At 38.3% G+C, this 6,184-nt stretch overlaps 1 pseudogene; it reads left to right on the top strand.

The window, feature by feature from the left end:
• Positions 1-3,612: 3,612 nt before the first annotated feature.
• Positions 3,613-4,322, top strand: LOC118354444 (SIN3-HDAC complex-associated factor-like; annotated as a pseudogene).
• The last annotated feature ends 1,862 nt before the right edge of the window (positions 4,323-6,184 follow it).

Consider the following 6,184-nt stretch of genomic DNA (forward strand, 5'->3'; position numbering starts at 1 on the left):
AAAGGAATAAATAAACAAAAAGCTGAATCAGCGCTGTAAATATAGAGAACAAGCTGAAGATTGCTACAGGGAAGTGAGAGATACAGGCTTCCACTTATGAAATGAGTAAGTCACAGGAATGCAAAAGATACAGCATAGGAAACACAGTCAATGCTACTCTAACAACCCTGTATGGTGACAGATGGTAGCTACACTTGGGAGTGTAGCATAATGTATAAACTTATCAAATCACTATGCTGTACACCTGAAACTGTGATGTTGTGTGTCCTCTCTGATGTGGGAAACAAAGGCAACAGAAAAATTAAATTTCCTCACTGCCTACAGCCCATTGCCAAGTCCTTGAAACAGGCAGAGTAACCTTCCTTTAGGAGCTCAGCTGCCTCAATATTGATACTTTGCTAAGAGCAAAAAGCAATCTTAGCCCAACCCCCAGGATCCTGTAAGTCTACTTTAATATATATAAAAATTCCTGGGGGATTCCTGGGTGGCTCAGCGGTTTAGCGCCTGCCTTCGGCCCAGGGCGCGATCCTGGAGTCTGGGGATCAAGTCCCACCTCGAGCTCCCTGCATGGAGCCTGCTTCTCCCTCTGCCTGTGTCTCTGCCTCTCCCTTTGTGTCGCTCATGAATGAATAAATAAAAATCTTTTTAAAAAATTCCCCTGCAAACTTCCTTTTATCTCTATGCTCCCATGTTGGCTACCATCCCCCAAGCAAGCATACAACCCACCGTTTTACATCTGAAAGTTCTCAGGACTAGGATTTTATTAGGCAGAAATAAATGACCTTTTCCCAACAATAGCTAGCCCCCTCAAGGGCCTGGAAACCTTGCTTCCAAATCCCTTAGATACTTACCTACCCCCCTCCCAACTTCAAAGTCCTCCAGGTGAGGACACATGAACCTGACACATGAGCCAATCAACCAGGTCAGACCTTGTTCTGGTTAGTACAGCAGTTCCTCACTGACTCAGTATTACAGACAGACTGCTGGTTCTACCAAGAGACCAGAGCCATTCACAAAGCCCAGCCACTAAGGTAGGACAGCCACATCTGCAGTTAAGCACTTGAATTCAATATATGCTATTTTTGCCTGCGGATGTGATGTAGTTCATGGGTACTTCCTCAAGATGACATACCTGACCATAGCACTAACATCTGCATGAGGTAGTATTCGGCATGAAAACATGTGCTTCGATTATTCGACCAACTTTAAAGTTCAAAGAAATTTCTTATAGCACACCAGATACTTTGAATAAAATATTCTTCTATTGATTCCCCATAAATATTATGAAGCACCTAATGTGTTATGAAACTTCATGATATTTGCATAACCTCAGTTACTCTTATTATCATGTAATGGGTAGCTAATTTACAGGAAGGAAACACTTTGAGATCATACACTGTCAAATTTTATTAAATCTCTTGGCATGAAAAATATTGTAAAATATGTTAATCAGTATGTTTATATGGCAAATGCACAATAATAATGTCACACAAAAGCAAAAAATATAAATGTTAACTCCCCACTGCTGTCTGGTAAACGTCACTAATTTGGTTTTGTCTAACAGAATCAGATAATGATTAAAAGTCAATGCCAAACCTGGGGAGCACATGTCCCTTTTAAAGAGAGCAGGGTTTCTCAGTTCTGGTTGACTGTAGCCATATATGAAAGTGAGTCCAAAATATTCTACTTTGGGTATTTGCTGACCCTTCCAGAGGACCCCAAAATTAATATTTCTATTTGAAATATCTAGATTAAAAATAAAAATGCCAGGACACCTGGGTGGCTCAGTGGTTGAGTGTCTGCTTTTGGCTCAGGTCATGATCCTGGGGTCCTGGGATCAAGTCTCATATCAGGCTTGTCTCAGGGAGCCTGCTTCTCCCTCTGCCTATGTCTCTGCCTCTCTTTCTGTGTCTCTTATGAGTAAACAAGATCTTTTTAAAAAAATAAATAAAAATAAAAATGCCATATGGGTCAAATGTCTGCAGGCTACCTTGTCTTCAAAAAAAGAAAACTAAGTGGCAAAAGCATGAAGTGATGGACACCTTACTTCTATGCATCTTTTTCAAGGAAAATTGTCTGAAATTATTCTATTAAAGCACACAGCTGCTTTCTGTTTTAGTATGTAATAACGTGACCCATCTGCAAAAGCTGGCATTAGTCCCAATCTTTTTTGAGAACAGTAAAGTTTCTTGAAACTCAAAAATGCCAATTCTTCACCCAGGGTAATCAGCATGCTCACACCATTTTTACCCTGAAACCACACTAGTGAGATTCAGCAAAAGGTAGTCCTCACTTCATGTTTTTATAAACTGCCAAGTGTTTACTCATTGCCTAAACGTAACTGAGATCTGATGATGCAAAAAATAAACAAACAAAACCTTGTAAGCATCAGAAATAATTTTGTAAGATTTCATAAACTATCAGTTATTCACGTAGCTAATTCAGGGGTTACAGTTTCTTGTACCTGGAAGACCAGCCAGGGATTAGGCCAGTGGGGAACTAAGGACACACTTGCTAGAGGCAGTGTTGCTCATTTAGTGGCAAAGCAAGGCTTCTTGTCCACCCTGGTGCTTGTTGTGCAACACCCCCACTTCATTTCTTTGGAATCCAACAATGCATGTGAATGTCCCTCAATATCTCTCTAAGCACTTAACCAACAGCCCAGGTTTGCTAAAGAATTAACTATACTTTGGTTTGGATCATAAGGAATATGCTTCTTGGCTGTGTTTGGACAAGGTTTATCGGATGTTGCAACAACTTGGGACCGTGTTTCCACTATGCACTCTTTTGGGTGAATAGTGAGAATAAAATAGTATGTCATGGATATTTTCTCTTTGTTTGCATGCTTATTTGTTTTTCAAATTGAATAATTTATGCAATGCTCAGAGCCTAGAAGAATATCTGGCACAGAGAGAACACTCAATACTTTTCCTCCTTCTCTTCTATCTTCTCCTCCCCTCTTCCTTTCTCTCTAGCTCCAGCTCTTTCTCCCTCTCCTCCTCTTCCTTTTTCTTCTTCTCCTCCTCCTTCTTCTAGCTATGCTGATCTTCTGAACCATTCTTACAATGATCGTGTCTAAGATTATTGATTACAAATTAGTTTTGATGACTTTTTCCTGGTCCAGCATTCCAACAGTCTACTGCCTACCTCTAAATCATCTACCCCCTTCCAATTTCATCTTCTCTAATCCTAACTAAATCTGCCCAATTCCTGGGGTAGAATGAAAGTTCACCCTGCTTGTAGCCATATGCCAGGCAATCACTTCTTATTAGACAATTTGGGATGAGTTAGCTCTGTAGCAGAACTGCAAACAGTAGATAGATGCAGAGGGTCTGGAGAGCCCAACAGAGGTTCTGGGAACCAGCTTCAGTCTGAGGAGGAAATGGAAACCAGAGGAAGAGTAGTCAGCTGGCAGGAGAATGGACGTTTAGTCATAAGGTAGCACCGCTGGGGCTTTGGGGGACTGTCTGAACATAGACAGCTTCCCACTTTCTGCATCTTATCCAGTGCAACATGGAATTAGCGAAATTAGCGACACTCACAATCACTTTAAATTTAAGAATGGATGTGAGGAGTCGCCGGAGTTGAGAAATCCACGTTGAAGACTATTGCCCAGAAGAAAAGATGTTTGGTTTTCACAAGCCAAAGATGTACCAAAGTATATAGGGCTGCTGTATTTGCAGAGCTAAGTCCTCCAATTCTCAATTCACTGACAGTAAACACAATGAAAAGGACTTCCAGAACTGTTTTTGGTTGCATGAGACTCATTCAGGAGACATCTGTAATGCCTGTGTCCTGCTTGTGGAAAGATGGAAGAAATTGACAGCAGGATTAAAAACAAAACAAAACAAAACAAAACAAAAAAACAAACCTGGAATCATGTGGTAGATGCAAGGGCAGGACCCAGTCTGAAGACTACTTTGAAACCAAAGAAAATGAAAACTCTATCTGGAAACAGGATAAAAAGCAACCAGGTCAGTAGTAAACTAGAGAAGGAATTTAAATGTCGCAATTCTGACGCTTATACTACCACCACAAGTGCATCCCCAGCTCAATCTCCCTGTTATAGTAACCAGTCAGATGATGGCTCAGACACAGAGATGGCCTCTGGCTCTAACAGAACTCCAGTTTTTTCCTATTTAGATCTCACATACTGGAAGAGACCGAAAATATGTTGTGGGATTATCTATAAAGGCCGTTTTGGGGAAGTCCTCATTGACATACATCTATTCAAGCCTCGATGCAGCAATAAGAAAGCAGCTGCTGAGATGCCGGAGGAGCAGGGGCCAGAGCCTCGGCCCATCTCCACTCAGGAGTGGTAACTGAGGTTTAGGCAGAAGGGGAACAAAAATGATTTAAATTTTGGAAAGAAAATAAAGAAACAAAAACCCTCCTATTTTTAACTTGAATATCTGCTGCTATTCTGCCAAAAGACAATTTCTAGAATACTTTTGAATGGGTTATTTCTTCTCCAGTTCCACAAACTCTGAAGCCAGTGTCTAGCTTACTAAAAGAAAAAAAGAAGTGTACATAATATTTAAGATGCTGAGTATTTTATAGGAAAGCTGAATGCTGCTGTAAAGTGCTCTTTAAGTCTTTTTTTTTTTTTTTTTGAATCCCCTTCTAATGAATGAAACTAGGGGAATTTCAGGGGACAGAGATGGGATTTGTTGTATGATAAATGTATGTAGTTTTAGTCTTTCTATATTGAGAAGCAGTGGTTGGGGCATTTTTTAAGACAGCTATCCTTGTTTTCCTTCATGGTAATAAATCTGTCATAGCTCAGGAGCATGGACTTGCCCTTAGAGGTAGTTGTTAATAATTCTGAAAAAAATAAGGTCTTGCCAAGGTTCTGATGATTCAAACCTGTACTACTGAATATGAAGCAGGATAGACTAAGCTCTGGCACAAATACTTTGAAGGAGTAATCTTTAAATATACAGAGAGGTAACCTGACTGTATATGTTATATCCTGTGTCACCTCCCTCCATGTTGATATTTGATAAAAGATTTTAATCTATATCGAAACTTCTAAAACAGAGTCAAAACTTCTCTGGGGAAATGTCAAGTTTTAGGATGAGCAGTCCTAAATGAATAGTACCAAAGCATTACCTCCTGGTAGAGATCACATTCTGTTAAAAGGGTTAAATTATCTAACAAATGTGCAAGTCTTCAGGTTGGCACACACAGAAAAACATAGGTTAATGCTTCTTGGGGCACATTTCTTAGAGGGCTTGCCTACTGTGTAAATAATTGACTTTTGTTTGTGTTACATGACTGGTTACTTCATCAAAAATCTGCACAATTCAGTTTTAGCTCTGGATTACTTCACTTGACCTCTGTGAAGGTTTTATCTGTGTAGAGTGGTTGTTTGACTTATTTTAAACTGTTAGGGTTTATTTATTTTTTTTTCACTCTGTATTAAAGTAAAATTCTACTAAAAGAAAAAAAATTAAGATTGGTAGCCATTGTAATAGTACTTTTTGCTTAATATTTTTAAAGTATTTGTTAAAAATACTTTAAAATATTTGTTAAAGCATTTGTTAAAAACCACATATTTAGGCAATACTTCATTGCTTGGGTCTTAAAAATATTATCAAAGTTTAAAATTATCTAAATTTTAAAAAGAATTCATCAAAATTGGGACATATATATATAATATAAAGCATGGATTAGAAAAAGATTTCCATAAAATAGGGAGTTAAATTTATCCTCGAATTAACTTCTATTCTACTGGTCTCCATTAGACAAGACAATCTTCCATTTTGGACAACAACATTATTTAGTCTAGATAAAGGAAAAATAAAGGAGTGACAAAATATTTAATTCGTCTAATTACCAACTTTCAATCTTTCTTTCCTTTTTCTTTTGAAGTAGACTCCAAGCCCAACATGACATGAGGTTCAAACTCATGACCCTGAGATCAAAAGTCTCATGCTCTACTGACTGAACAGCCAGGTGCCCCTTTACTGACTTAAAATTTCAAATAACCCGCATTCATTTATATGACCACTTCTATTTTAGTTACATAAAATTTCCTATTTACTACAAAATAAAAACCAAACAACATGAATTATATAGAATATCCTGCTTTTATCAGGACAAATAAATATAAAGGAAAAATAAATTAATATTTCTGTTCTTTTCAGAGTTTACTCCTGTGACAATCTTTGTCCAGGTCCTT

The sequence above is a fragment of the Canis lupus genome, chromosome 4, assembly GCF_003254725.2.
Source record: "Canis lupus dingo isolate Sandy chromosome 4, ASM325472v2, whole genome shotgun sequence".
Classification (NCBI taxonomy): domain Eukaryota; kingdom Metazoa; phylum Chordata; class Mammalia; order Carnivora; family Canidae; genus Canis; species Canis lupus.